This window comes from Humulus lupulus, chromosome X (assembly GCF_963169125.1).
Source record: "Humulus lupulus chromosome X, drHumLupu1.1, whole genome shotgun sequence".
Classification (NCBI taxonomy): domain Eukaryota; kingdom Viridiplantae; phylum Streptophyta; class Magnoliopsida; order Rosales; family Cannabaceae; genus Humulus; species Humulus lupulus.
In genome coordinates this window covers 140,399,618-140,415,045 of record NC_084802.1, presented here as the reverse complement: position 1 = coordinate 140,415,045, position 15,428 = coordinate 140,399,618, and the positions used below count along the sequence as shown (strand labels likewise).

At 36.5% G+C, this 15,428-nt stretch overlaps 1 long non-coding RNA gene across 1 annotated transcript; it reads left to right on the top strand.

Moving 5' to 3' along the window:
- The first annotated feature begins 11,874 nt into the window (after positions 1–11,874).
- Positions 11,875–15,206, top strand: LOC133805319 (uncharacterized). The gene is made up of 3 exons (XR_009878919.1): positions 11,875–12,152; positions 12,235–12,313; positions 14,910–15,206. It is a non-coding gene; the product is annotated as an uncharacterized LOC133805319 (long non-coding RNA).
- The last annotated feature ends 222 nt before the right edge of the window (positions 15,207–15,428 follow it).

Genomic DNA, 15,428 nt, shown 5'->3' with positions numbered 1-15,428 from the left:
ATTTCCATGGAGATTATGGTCACGACACAAATGAATGCAATCATCTCAAAGATGAGATAAAATTTCTCCTCCGGTCGGGAAAGTTAAAAAAGTATCGAGCAGAAAAGACCCAAGGAGAAGGAAGTAACAACAATCCTGGATTTAAGTGATAGCGGTCTCCACCCTTGCAACCCGAGCCTGTGGACTTCACTTTAGAAACTATATGTGGAGGTCCACACCTGGCTGGGGATAGTAACAAAGCAAGAGAGAGATATGCTCGAACACTTCGACATAAGTTGGATGCAGCATCGACATCTGAGGTCATGGCCGTAGAGGAGCAACCTCCAAAGAATCCACGGTATGAAAGTGAGTCTCTCACTTTTACTGAAGATGATGCTCGGCATGTAAGATATCCGCATAATGACTCCCTCATCATTACAGTCCAGATAGCGAACATGAAGGTGAAAAGATGTCTGGTCGACACGGGAAGTTCTATGAATATTATTTACAAGCCTTCTTTTGAAAGGATGAAATTATCCATTAATGACTTAAATCCATGCTCTCAAGTTATTTACGGATTTACTGGAGAAGGGTTGTCACCGGCCGGAACAATCAAGTTACCGGTCACAATAGGAGATGCTCCTAAGCACAAGATAGTTATGACAAAGGTTTTGATAGTCGATTGTTCGTCAACTTATAATGTGGTGATTGGTCGACCACTACTCATGGCCTTGCATGCGGAAGTCTCTATATGGCACCTTTCTATGAAGTTCCTGACCAGTGCAGGAATAGGTTGTGTCCGAGGAGACCAAAGAGAAGCTAGAGAGTGTTACAATGCTTCAGTATTTAAAGCACGGAAGGGAGCTAAGGAGAATAATATGATTGTATGTGTAGATAGAGAAGAAGTAGAGGAGATGGATGTCGATCAACAAAGCATTGTGGTTGTAGCCGACCAGGAGAAGTTTTAGCAATTATCAACCAAGAAAGTACTCTTGGTTTCAGTAAGAAACAAGCCCCATCCGGTCATGAAGTCACCCAATAGGGCGTTGCCCAAAGTGAGGGAATGGACTTTGATCCCCGCTTTGGGGATTTGGATAGTGAAGTGGGACCCATGGAAGAGTTAGAGGAGGTCTCAATAGATGAAAGTGATCCGACCAGAGGGGTCAAAATTGGGAAAAAGTTGAAGTTGGAAGTGAGAGCACAACTGGTAGAATTTTTGCGAAGGAATCAAGATGTCTTTGCCTGGTCTCACAAGGATATGGTGGGTATCTCACCAACTGTGATCAGCCACATGCTCAACGTGGATGAAAGCTACCCAGGAGTGCAACAAAAGAGAAGATTGCTTGACAAGGAGCGAGCGAAGGCTCTCAAAGAGGAAGTCGAGCGACTAAAGGAAAACGGGTTTATAGGGGAGGCTTATTATCCCGCCTGTGTTTCAAACCCAGTATTAGTGCCCAAGTTCAATGGAAAGTGGAGGACGTGTGTGGATTTCACCGATCTGAATAAAGCATATCCTAAGGACTGTTTTCCTTTGCCAAGGATAGACCAGTTGGTTGATGCAACTTCTGGTCAAGAAACTTTATCTTTCATGGACGCTTACTCAGGGTATAATCAGATTAGTATGCATCCTCCTGATGAGGAGCATACCAGTTTCCAAACAGACATAGGGTTGTATTGTTATAAGGTTATGCCATTCGGCTTGAAGAATGCAGGAGCCACCTACCAGCGTCTGGTGAATGGCATGTTCTGTGAATTAATCGGCAAAAACATGGAGGTATACGTGGACAATATGCTGGTAAAGTCAAACGAAGCTGAAGGACATGTACGAGATTTGGAGGAATGCTTTTCGGTACTAAGAAAGTACATCATGAAGCTGAATCCCCTCAAATGCTCATTCAGAGTAAGTTCTGGAAAATTCCTTGGGTTTATTGTTAACTCGCGAGGAATAGAAGCAAATCTTGAGAAGATAAAGGCACTCGCAGAAATGAAGTCTCTAGCTAGGATTAAGGATGTGCAAAGTTTGACTGGGTAGATCGCTGCTCTAAGTAGGTTCATTTCCAAATCAACGGACAAATGTGTCCCATTTTTTAACTTACTTAGAGGAAGCAAACAATTCGAATGGACGGAGGAGTGTGAGCAAGCCTTTCAAGCCATAAAGAAACATTTGGCTCAACCTCTTATTCTTTCAAAACCAGTAGATGGAGAAGACCTTTTTATTTATTTCGCAGTCACAGAGCATGCTGTCAGTGCTGCTCTGGTGCGAGAAGAAGATAAGGTGCAACATCCAGTATATTATGTTAGATAGGAGCGGAGTCAAGGTATCACGTGATTGAAAAGTTGGCCTATTTTTTAGTACTTACATCTCACAAATTGTGGCCATACTTCCAGGCACATCCCATTAAAGAACTTACCGACCAGCCCTTACGCTAAGTCTTACAGAAGCCGAAATCTTCTGGTCGTTTACTTAAATGGGCGGTCGAATTGGGCCAATTTGAAATCAAATATCAACCAAGGTCTGCCATAAAAGGATAGGCTTTGGCGAATTTCATTGCTGAATGCACTGGGATTCCCGATCTTCCTGACCGGCAAGAAAAGGCGACAGGGCAGAGAGAGAATTTTCCTACCTCGCAACTTTTTGTTGATGGGGTTGTCAAATGAACATCATTCAGGAGCAGGAATTATATTGATCACACCTGAGTAGCATCGAATTCATTGTGCGTTGAGGTTCGAATTTAATGCTTCTAAAAATGAGGCAGAGTATGAAGCCCTCCTAGCAGGATTGCGCTTGGCTAGAGATGTTCGTGCCTGTTTGGTCGAAGTAAACAACGATTCTCAATTGGTGGTCTACCAAGTTTTAGGGGAATATCAGGCAAGAGGTTTGGGCATGGTGGCATACTTGAATAAAACTAAGGACCTGCTAGCACAATTCGAGGAGTATACTATTAAACTAGTACCACCTGAGTAGAATTCCAATGCAGACGCTTTAGCAAAATTGGCTAGTGCAATAGACGCTGAAACTTTGAACATAGTACCAGTAGAATACTTGGCATAGTCGAGTATTAATGAGCGGGAAGCCATGCCCATCACATTAGCTAACACTTGGATGACACCCATCATTACTTACCTTGAGCAAGGAGTCCTACCAGATAATCGCAATGAAGCCAAGAAGATTATGAGGCAAGATGCTAGGCATATTATGATGGATGGGGTATTGTATAGAAGAGGGTACTCTATGCCACTACTTAACACCCGACTAGTCATAAAACTTGTTGACCGAAGTTCACGAGGGATTCTGCGGAGATCATGTTGGGGGGCAAAGTCTCTCCAAAAGGATTTTGCGGTTTTTCTGGCCTACAATGAATGAAGATTCCATGGAGTATGTGAAGAAGTGTGATAAATGCCAGAGATTTTCTAAAATTCCCAGGGTGCCTTCGAATGTCTTGAAGCAGATGCAGAGTCCATGGCCTTTTGCAGTGTGGGGAATTGATCTGATCGGAAGACTACCTAAAGGAAAAGGAGGAGTGCAGTTCGCGGTAGTTGTTGTGGATTATTTCACCAAGTGGACCGAAACTAAACCACTAGCAACAATCACCTCGAAGAAAGTGTTGGATTTTGTGGTTAAGAATATAATATGTCGCTATGGTCTGCCAAAGAAGATAGTCTCTGACAACGACACTCAATTCAATAGTGACTTGTTTACTGATTTTTGCACTAGCCATAGCATTATAAAAAAATTCTCCTCTGTAGCTCATCCACAAGCCAATGGGCAAGTTGAAGCCGTGAATAAGACTTTCAAGGATACTCTAAAAAAGCGTCTAGAACAAGTGAAGGGTGCTTGGGCAGAAGAATTGCCAGAGGTTCTTTGGTCGTACAGAACAACTGCCCGGACAGCAACTGGTCATACTCCTTTTTCCTTGGCCTATGGATATGAATCCATGTTGCCTGTCGAGGTTGACCCACCATCTCATCAGGGAACCACGTATGACCAGGAGGAGAATCACCAGTTGTTAGCTGAATCTTTGGAGTTTGTTGAAGAAAAATGAAAAAAAGCAAACTTGAGAATTGCTGCCCATCAGCAAAAAGTGGTCCGCTATTTTAATTCCAGAGTTAGATATTGGAAGTTCCAGGTCGGAGATTTGGTCCTTAGAAAAGTGTTCGTCAAAGACCCAGCAGTTGGAGTGCTAGGACCAAATTGGGAGGGACCGTATCAGATTGAGCAAGCCTTGCCACCCGGCACTTACAAAATTTCTCGACTAAATGGAGAGCTGATCAGGAACTATTGGAATGGCGAGCACTTGAGGAAGTATTATCAATAAATACTGCTTACAGAGCGATAGCTTAGTTTCAAGTGTTTAACTTGTTATTTAAGTTTGTTTGTGAGCTGGTTATTTACTGACCAGTCATTTTATCTTTGAAACAATTTATTTTGTTTGAGACTCGTGATTAGACACGCTTTGTCCTTATTTTTTATGAGTAATAAAAGAGACCACGCGCAGCGTGGTCGAATCTTGCTACAAATTTTGCATATGTGTTGATTATTTTTACTTTGGCAGTGTTCAACTGTCAGTGCATTTAAAAAAAATAATTTCTGAGAGGGAAAAACCGGACAGTGTTCAACTGGTTGGTATCCATCAGATAAATTACTAGCATTTAACTGATCGAATATTTTTGCAGTGTTTAACTGCTCAAATATTATCTTTATATTCGATGTGTTTCACGAGTAATAACTGCTCGAACAGATTCGGTCAAGTAGCAAGTGACCAAGGATTTTTCAACCCTCAATCACTTGGGAGGCACATAGGGTATACTGGTATGTAATTCAACACAAGCAATAAGAACACGAGCAAAGATATTTATTTTTAGGCTGACTTGTAAATTTTTGAAGTAAAAATGCCATTAAGCTAACTTGTTTGACAAAGCTTAAGTAACTTGGAATTTTTTCAAAATTTTAAGTTAAGAGCAAATATTCGTGTGTAAACAAAACACTATGCTCATAAAATGTTAGAGCAATAAGAGTGTGAGAAAGTATACTTAGTAGTGACTTATGAAGTGTTTAGAATTTCTAAGTTAGAAAACTAAGTACTCACGTGAAAATATAAGGCATATATCAGAATGACTTTACTATTCCATAAAAAACTTGTAAATGATTTAAGTCTAGAAAGTAAAGTATACATGCCAACAGCTCGGCCGTATGAGCAAAGTATAATAAGAAGATAGTTGAGATAAATGTCTAGTAGTCGGATAAGAGACTCTCTGGTTGGCTAAAGTATGATCACTGGTCTGGTAAACTATTAATAGGTTGATCAACACCATCCTCGACATCGGTGACGTCCTTTGGTCGGAATGATAAAGCAGGAGAAAAAGGCATAACACCAGCAGGATTAGCTGCCTCCTCAGCAGCCTTTGCCTCGCATTTGGCAAGTTCTTCTGCCCTGGCCTCCTCTGAGAGAAAGTTGAGATTAAGGGGCTTGTTCAACTTCCATACCTGGTAGAAGCAGTTGAAACAAATCTCTTCATAGCGAGCAAGATCGGCTTCCTTTTCTCGCTTTAGCTCCTCGTTCTCGAAAGTCCTTTTCTCCAGCTAATCAGTCAACATCTTGTTGGTTTGAATTTGTTTCTTGTTTTCATTAACCAACTCTCTTAGAGATCCATCTCGCTCGGCAATGGTCTTCTTCGCCTGCTCGACCTTGGTTCGAAGATTCCCTTCGGAAGTAGTTGAAGCTTCAATCTTGGCTTGGGTTTCCACCAACTAATCATTTAAGACTTTGATCAACTCCTTATAGTCTACTGCTCGGTGCTGAGCATGACTGATAGTGATAAGTGACTGAAATGGATAACAGAGAGTTACTTAAAGTAAAAACAATTAATAACAAAATGGAATGTCTTGATGATAAAATACTACTTACACTCATCAGTTGGGCAAGACCCCTTTGCAGGACAACTTCAACACTGAGCCGAGGCAAAGACTCAAAGGTTTGAGTTGTTGAAGCATGGTGTAGAGTCTGGTCAAGCAATTCCTTCCCAATATCACCAGCAATGTGAAGGGGCTCACTTAAGCCAGTCGAGCGGGTAGGTGTTAAAGCAGCAAAAGGAGGAATCGATGAAGGAGTCAACTGCGGGATGGTGATAGGCTGGTCAAGTAATCTCCCCTGACTAGTCGGTATTGTCTTTTCGACTTTGCTTTGAGGGTTTGAGCTACTACCCTCCCCAGGTTTCCTCTTTTGGTCAAAGGAAGTGTTGAATTGCTTGAACATATCTGGATCTGCAAAAAAGAGTGAAGCACAAGACTTGTTAGTAAAAATGGGAGACAATATGTAAATAAATGAAAATTTAACTACTACCACACAACTCTATTAATTTCATACAATCATTCTCGAAGGGAGTTATTTATAACAAAACACCAAACTATGGTTACTGATTTGCAGAAAAACTTGAGTTTAGAATTTGATCAAGAAAGTCGTCCTCTTCTTCAGATGACGAGTTGACATCTCTATGGAGCTCAATGGTCTTTCCTTTCCCAGGCTTTGTAGGAATGGCATGTCTACGATGGTCCTCTGGAAGGGGTTCCCTAATAATAAGGTCGCCTGGTCTACGAGAGTAGGGAGATGGTTCAGGAGAGAACTGATCGGTCACTACTTCAGTGTCAGCATTTGATTGGTCAATTGCGTTTGCTTCTTCAGTAGTGCTCTCTCCTATGATGTTTTGATTGCTTGGTAACAACCCCACCATCTGAAGATTGTCCACGTTGACCAACCCTTTTACATTTTTCTATTCGGTAGACATGTTAGCAAGTTCTTTTGCTCAGGAATACATTTCCTTGGTTGGCAGAGGTTGATGGAAATGACTCGCATACGTGAACGCCAAGTTGTTGGCCTTAATGTCTGAAGTAAGAAAATACTATGTATAGTATTTTTCGGGATTTGATTTATGTGCGATACTATGGAGGTATTTAATCCCTTTATGCCTGCGGAAGAGGTGGAAAAAACCTGAATTCTTGTGGCCTCTAGTCTTAATTTCATAGTGAAATGATGTTGCTCATTGAATATTATGAAGTTTAAACTAGTTTTTTGGATTAAATGTTAGGGTTTGTGTGATTTGGGGTTTTTTTTTAATTAAAATCTGAAATGTGTATTATTTATATGTTTTTTTCTTTTAATTTCTAAATATTAGTTGGTAAGTATTTTGTATTTGGTTAGATTAAATTTATTTGAATTTTTGTTAATTTGTTTTTAGTGAACGTTAATTTTGATTTTATGCAAATTATTTTTTAGTTTATTTTAGATATTAATATGTCATTATTATAGTGTTTATATTTAATTGAATTTAAGGTATTAGTATATTTGAATTTAACGTTAATTGAATTTAAGGTATTAATATATTTGCATGTGTTATTGTTATAGTTATAGTTTTTATGTTTGATTTTTTTTAATCTCTTAGGTATTAACTGGAATTAGCTTTGAGCAGTGGAAAATTAATTAGTTTGCTTGCTAATTAATTAAAAGAGGTAAGTTATTTTTTTAAAAAATATTATACAATTGTTAGTCGTGTTTTAATATTTTATATATTTATACATGGTGAAATAGATTCTGACATTATAATTATGCATTGTGATAATAGCATAAAGATGAGAACTTGTATGTTAGTAAAAGAGGCACTCTGAATTTGGTAGAGTGATGTATTGAGTTGTAACTTTATTTTATATTATTATTGTCTAATTGTATTTTTTTCTTGAGTTGTAATTTATGTTTCTATTGTTCCATTGAATATATTATTCTCGAACAAGCTATTTACTTTATGTGGAAAACCGTGCACTGAAATTAGCACATGAGCAGCATGCCAAACCTATAGAACAAGCTAGGCATCAACTATAAAAATAATTATATAAATAAAGTACCCAAAACAAAAGATATATTTTTTAGAAATTGTAAAATTGAAAAAACAAAAATGTTTAACTACCTTATTTTTGAAAAAATAAAGATATATTTTTTAAAACAAAATATAAACACTGTAAAATTGTAAGAAAAAAAATGAAAATGATCGACCTAATTTTAAAAAAAAAAATATATCAGTTAATTTTTTAAATTTGGCGGTAATAAATGGACTATGATGTATGGACTCAATGCATTATGTAAAAATGAGTTTTTTTTCCTATTCTTTGCATATATATGGCCATTTAATTTTTTTTTATTGAAATTCGATTTCCATATTCTCCAAACCCAAAACACAATTAATAAAATATGTTACCTTTCTATTTCCTCTTCAATCCAACTCGTCAATCTCTGAAATTGGTACTTTACCATCTTCCACCTCTCTTCTTCGCTACTCCCCAATTCCAAAAGCTATGGTTTGTGTCAGATTTTTGACGCAATGGAAAGTTTTTGATTTGGACTAGAAACCTTTGAATTGCAATCCTTTTTCTTTGAATCTATGAATTGAAGAGAGAAAGAGATTGAGGTGGTGGGTCTTCAAAATCGGAATTGATTGGAAGCGCATCCATCATGATGCCTTGGACAAGCATTTAAAGAAGTCTTCATCATCCACTGCGCAGTAAGGACAAGGAAAGACTCTTTGTTTCTTCTACCTTGCTGGATTACACACGTACATGTTTTGCTTTTTATACACTTGGAGAATTGGCCGTTCGAATTTTGATTTCCATAGTATAAATAATCTAAAATTTCCTTAAAATTATACACTGTCACAAAGTAAAATTGAAAACAGCGTTATTAACGCAGTTTTTTGACAACAAAGAATTTAAAAATTCGACAATAGAGAGATTAGACTTTTCATAAATCGAATGTATATGAAATTGCAAAAAACAAGAGTGCAAAATGCTCAAACACTTTTACGTAGTTCAATAGTTAAAATCCACTGAATTCACAAGTCACTCTTATTAATTTGTTTAGGATTTTTGAAGAAATTGTTGATGAAAATTTCAGCAGAGCTTTTGCATGCAGAAATCGACCCCTTTAACTGTCCATTCCCCTCGTATTTATATGAGATTCTTGTAAGAACAACATAAATTATTTACTTTGTAAAAAATGTCGCCACTTCCTATTTATTAGAAAACTACCATTTTAGGAACAATGTTCAGTGGGGCCTTGTCAAAAATGCAATTTGGGCCCAATAATTTAAAATAAAAATATAGTTTCCTTGTGCAATCTTGAAAATATAAAGTCTCACTGTGACGTAATGAGTGTTATGAATGGTTAAATACAAAAGATAAGTGTTAAAATACAAGCAATGTATAAATAATTAGTAATTTTCACATAGTGAAGATGTGAAATTTGAGTTTCAATTGTAGACACTTTTGAAATGTTTTTTTAGGTCCAAAGTGATGCATGAAGGTATCTAAGGGTTCCCAAAATATTTGGTAGCATTTAGAGCATTTTTAGGACCTTTGAAAGTGTCCAAAAACAGAAAGGGTGGCGATATGTCACCACCCAAGAGGCGCAGCATCACCTGATGCTTAGGGTTTAAAAAAACCCTAACAGGCAATGCATCACTTGCATGGAGGCAACATGTCGCCTACTGTAGTACGTACAAGTTATGTGGAATGCTCTGAATGACCTATTTTACATGTCTAATCCTAATTGTTAGATCTAATGATGGTGCCTACTCACTATAAGGGTCAAAATGGTATTTTGGAAGACTTGATCACTCTCTCCAAACTCTCTCTACCCCCTCTCTCTCTCTCTCTCTCTCTTGCTCCAAGAATCTCTAGTTTTCTCCAAAAACTCTCAAAGAAAGTGCTTGACTTTGAGAGTTTAAGGTTTGTTAAATCTCAATCCTCATTTCCTCTTAGAAAAGGCCTCAAGCATCCATGGTGGCTAGGAAATAGAGTATTAGGACAGCGTTTTGCAACGTGTATAAGCCTTGGATTTGTGATTTTGCTTTGTTGTAAATGATTGCTCAAAGTGGTGGTTTTTGCCAAGGGTTTTGAAGTTTTATCAAGGTTGAAGAAGACCATCATCTACTTGGGTTTGCAAGTTCTTTCTTAATTCCTTTTTATTCTCTATCAATCCATTTTTTATGTAGATTCTAAATTTTGAGGTGGTGTTATCTTACTCTCCCCCAAAATTGTAATACTCTATACTCTAAGATAGCATATCATAGAAGAATCTAACACCTTTTCGGCATTGAAATTCATGAATCGAGATTTTGTAAGATTAGATAGGTTTGACGGGAGTAAATTTGTTCGTTGGCAAGACATGATTAGATTATTGCTCACTACTTTAAAGGTTTTCTATGTCTTGGAAAAAGACCTAAAAACCTTGGAAGAGCCCAAGGAAGATAATACTCAAGAAGTTGTCAAAGAACGGAAGAAGCGCAAAGAAGATGAATTGATATGTAGGGGTCACATCCTCAATGCTCTTTCGGATAGGCTCTATGATCTCTACACCAACACCAAGACCGCCAAGGAGATTTGGGAGGCCTTAGAAAAGAAGTACAAAGCGGAAGAAGAAGGTACTAAGAAATCCCTTATTGCTCAATATATGGAATTTAAATTTCATGATGATAAACCCCTTCTCCCTAAAATTCATGAATTAAAAAATTATTGTGAATAAATTGTCTACACTTAATTTTGTATTTCCAGAATAATGCATTGTTTGTGCCATTATAGCCAAGTTATCTCCTTCTTGGAGAGGCTATAGAAAGAAAAGTCTCCATATAAATGAAGATAATTCTTTGGAGGAAATTCTCAAACACTTTAGAATTGAGGAGGAATCTCGTTCCAGAGATATGAATGAGGAAAAGTCCAATAGAGAGACTTCTAAGGCCAATGTGGTGGCTAACCCTCCTTACAAGGACAAAGGAATTGGTAAGAACAAGGGCAAGGGTAAAAAACCTTTAGGTCCTAAGAACAATGAGAGACAATTCAAAAGTTCCAAGGGAACTTGCTTTGTTTGTCGCAAGAATGGCCACTTTTCTAGAGATTGTAGGTTCAAGAGGAACCAAAAAAATGAGGCAAGAGTAAATTCAACCCACGATGAGCTAATGGCAACATTAAGTGAAGTTACTGCCATTCATGTAAATGTGAGTGGGTGGTGGTATGATATTTGTGTCAGCATTCATGTTACCTATGATAGAACTCTTTTCAAGAACTTTGAATCTTCAAAGGAAGGGCATGCGATGCAAATGGGCAATGAGAAAAGGTCCAAGGTTGAAAGAAAGGGAACTATTGATTTGTTCTTCACATCTGGCAAGAAGGATCTACTCACCAATGTTTTGTATGTACTGGAAATGAGTAGAAACCTTGTGAGTGGCAATTTGCTTTGTAAATCAGTGTAACGTCCTACGTTTTTGGGTACCTTTAAACGACTCGGGTCGGGATTTTTCCCCCGGGTTAAGAATATTATTTTAAATAATATTATATTTTGTTTGTAAGTATTCCATGAGTTATTTCTAGCCAAAATATGAATTTTGTGATTTTAAAAGTCAAGATAAGACTTTCGGTCCCGGACCGACACAAAAACCCTGATCGGGTAAAAATCTCGGAAAATAAAACGAAAAATCATGGAAATTATATTTTGGGCATAAAATACATTCATAAAAGTTAAAGTTTGGTAAAAAAATAATAAACCTAAAAGAAAATAGAAATTTTAAGGCATTATGTGGTAAATGCCTAATTTTGCCGAAATGAGGAATTTTATTCCATGAATGGACCTTAGGTTAAATTTTATTATGTGATTAATTAAATTAAATGTGAGAGACATTTAATTTAATTAATTAATGATAAGTTTGGTGATTAAAACTTAATAAGAGTGAAAAAGGTGTCAAAAGCCAATTTGGACTTTTCTTCTTATGAAACCTTTATTAACCTTTATTAAAAAAAAAATTAAATAAATAAAAAATAAAATGAAATGATCATATATGGCAAAGGGTGGCCGGCCATGTGGTGTTTTAGAGTGGTGTGAACCCAAATTTTATAAAATTTAAATGCCATTTAATTAAGAGGTCAAGTGGGCAAGTGGGTAGAAAAGCACTCAAGTACCTTGTGATATTTTGAAGAGTATTGTGAGCAATTCCCACACTAAGAACCGATCACTCTCCATCTCTCATTCACTATCATCTTTTTTGAAGACCTCTCAAAGTGTGTTCTCTCCATTTTTCAAGCCCAAGAACACCAAGGAAACTTTGAGGCTAGTCTTGGTCTAGGAAGTATTTTCCCTAAGGTAAACTTTCACTAATCTAGGCTTTTGTAAAGTTTTAAGCATAGAGTTTCAAATAGCTAATTGACTATGTTGTTGGGGAAAGTTTGTTAGGGTTTTTGAAAGGTTTTGAAGGATTCAAAGCTTATAGGAAGGTCCAAACCTTAAGCAAGAACACCAAAGAGGTAAAAAGTTTACTTTTGATGATTTTGTTGTAGGGTTTTTAGTTTTAAGCATTATTTTGTATATTTAATGCTTAGAGTTTCTTTTTGATGATGTAATAAGGTTATGGTAGTTGTTTAATAATTTTTATGATGCATGTGTATTGATTTTTGAAAATGGGAACCAAAACCCCCAAGGGTTTTGTAGGATACCCTAAAACAAAACATGTTTTGAGCTGTGACTTCCAAGGGGTCAAGCAGCCACTGTATATTGTTTTTGTAAAATTAAATTGTACTGTGATGTTTTTGAGATTGATTACATAAAATTGAGCTTTTGAAACACTAAAAAATGTTTAGAAATGAGTAAGTTATGCTATTTCAAAGATTAGGTAAAAAACTGTTTTTTCGTATTCTTATTTTTGGAACCAAGTTTGGACAGCCACTGTATAGGGCAAATGAACCCAGTTTTTTCTAAAATTTTGTGGACATATTACTGGAATAACCTATTATTCCACTGTAAAATTTGGTAAGAAAATATTGAACGGTTTGAAAGTTATTAACTGTCAAAGTTTGGAAAAAATAAGGACTTGAAAATAAGGTCATTTTTACCTCATTGTTGGAAAATGATTTCACCAATCAAAAATGCTCATTTTGACCTAATATTTTACAAAGACCTAAATGGCATAACAAAAATGGAATTGGGAAATTTTGGTAACAATTGGGTAAGTAAATTTCAAGTTATGAACTAACGAAGTATGTAGTTAAAAATGTGAAAAATAAGTTTTTCACACTTAGTGTAAAAATGAGATTTTGGAACATAAGGTAAAAAGTAAAATTTTGCTTATTTCAAGATATAAATTGGTAAGTCTTGAAATCATATTTTCACTAAAATTACCCCTTTGAGTTTAAATGAATTATTTTTATTAAAGAGTTTTTATTCTTTTTAAAAATAAGAGATTTAATTTATTAATAGTTAATAAATTAAAAGAGGGTTTAAAACCTTATATTTTGAGAAAATAATTAAATGAATTATTTTTCTAGTAAGTAAAAATTGATTAATTGCTTTTGGAAAATTAATTAGTCAAGATGAGAAATTTATAACGGTTTTCCTAATTAAGACAAATTAGGCAATTTTCTTAAATCGGTTTTTAGATATTAGAAACCTTAAGCAAACAAAAAGGAAAATTTAAAGAGTTTATTTTCTTTAAAAATAATTAAGGAATTTATTTGTATTTTCTGGATATAATACCGGCTAAAATCTTACATATTTTAACCGACTAGTCGAAAGTGCGGGTTAATAGCGATACCTTGAAATAGTAAGATTTTTAGCGGGTTGTGGGGAAATACCATTGTGATACCTGAGCCTAGGTATCGAGACCTTAGGATAGGTCTCCCCGAGACTTAGGGTTTAGTCTCGAATATTTTGTATAACTTTCCTTAATAGGTTTAAAACCAAATAAGGATTGTAAATCCTTACAAATGACTTTTATTAAAATGACCAAACTGCCCAAAATAATAATAATGAATTATGAGTGCCATAATTAATCCGAGTATACTGTATGGATAACTACAGTATTGGCTAAGCGTAACTGGACTGAACGTTGGAGGGTGAAAACTTGCTGAGCGCTAAGGACTCCAAGTAAGTCAACTTATATTGTATGGCTGCAACATGAAATGATTATTGTCTTGTATGTTAGTATAGGGATACATGCACATATATAGGCTGTCATAGAAAGTTGCTTAGAGACGTTAGTCTAGTGAGTGCTGATTTAGAAAATATGAACGGTAGAAGTCCGTCATATCCTAGACGGTTGATCCCCGTCACACTGCTTGATTTTATTTATGTCCGGTTCATTACCGCGACGAGTGGCCATGAGATGAGGATAAGCTAGTTAAACCTAGGGGCGCCAAGATAAATGGGACCTAGGGGCCCTCATGCTTACTTAATCATTGGACGGTTAGAATCGGAGCAAGTGCTCTGATAAGTTATTCCCGGATAGCAGCCGTGAATATTGGCCATTCAGTGAGAGTGCCTAGAGATACTAGGGGTTGCCAAGATTGAGTGAGGCTGAACACCCTAGGGGCAACTGCTCACCAGCACCACTGATTAACATAGAAGTCTCCGTAAAACCGTGTAAATTGGATTACACTCTTGGATAAGTAGCGATGCCCTAGGTAACACGATAGTTACCCTTGATGAGAATATTTATTGGCTAGATCTTAGTGTGGGGACTCGGTTCTCTTTTACAGATTAGCAATTATGTTGGAGGGCGCGTTACGCATGAATTGTTGGAAATTGTCGAGCGTTGGTCTCGAATTATGTTGTGATATAATATATCTGCTTGCTCTGGGATTTTCTGAGTGCAGGGATATAATTGTTGATAAGATATAGTTGTGATATAATATATCTGCTTGTTCTGGGATTTTTCTGAGTGCAGGATTTTTATCTAGTTACGAATTAATTTATCCTTGGTTATCAGGCATGACCATAAGTTTGCCAGGACGCTTTAGCGTTCTTGAAATTGATTGTGTAGGGTCCGGATCCCTATTTCTCTATCTGCTTTGTTTGGAAGTTGATCTTGCTAAGCGTTTTCGCTTACCTAGTTGTTTCATGTTGTAGGTAAGAGCAAAGGCAAGGCAGAGCAGTGAGCGCTGGAGTCTTCCTTGCAAATGTACATGTGGACCGACCTTTTGGGAAGCCGTTTTATTTTTGGAAATGTGGTGTAATTTTCCTAAACTAGGCTCACTCTACTCTTTATAAAACATGTTTGTAACTAAATGTTAAGTATGGCCATACGACTTTTTAAAAAGTTTTTTTTTTATAAGGGTTTTTGAGACATTTTGTTAAATGAAAACATTTATATTTCCGCATTATCGAGTCTTGAAAATCCGGGTCGTTACAATCAGGAGTTAAGGTTGTGATAGAATCTGTCAAGCTTATTTTGTGAAAAAACATTTTTTTTGTGGGAAAGGGATATGCTTGTGATGGCATGTTCAAACTTTGTACTTCAATTGACAATGTGAACAATAAAGTTTCTTCTTTTTCTTGTTATATTCTTGACTCAAATTCTATTAACTTGTGGCATGTTAGACTTGTACATATAGGATTTAGCACAATTAAAAAGGCTATCAAAAGTGG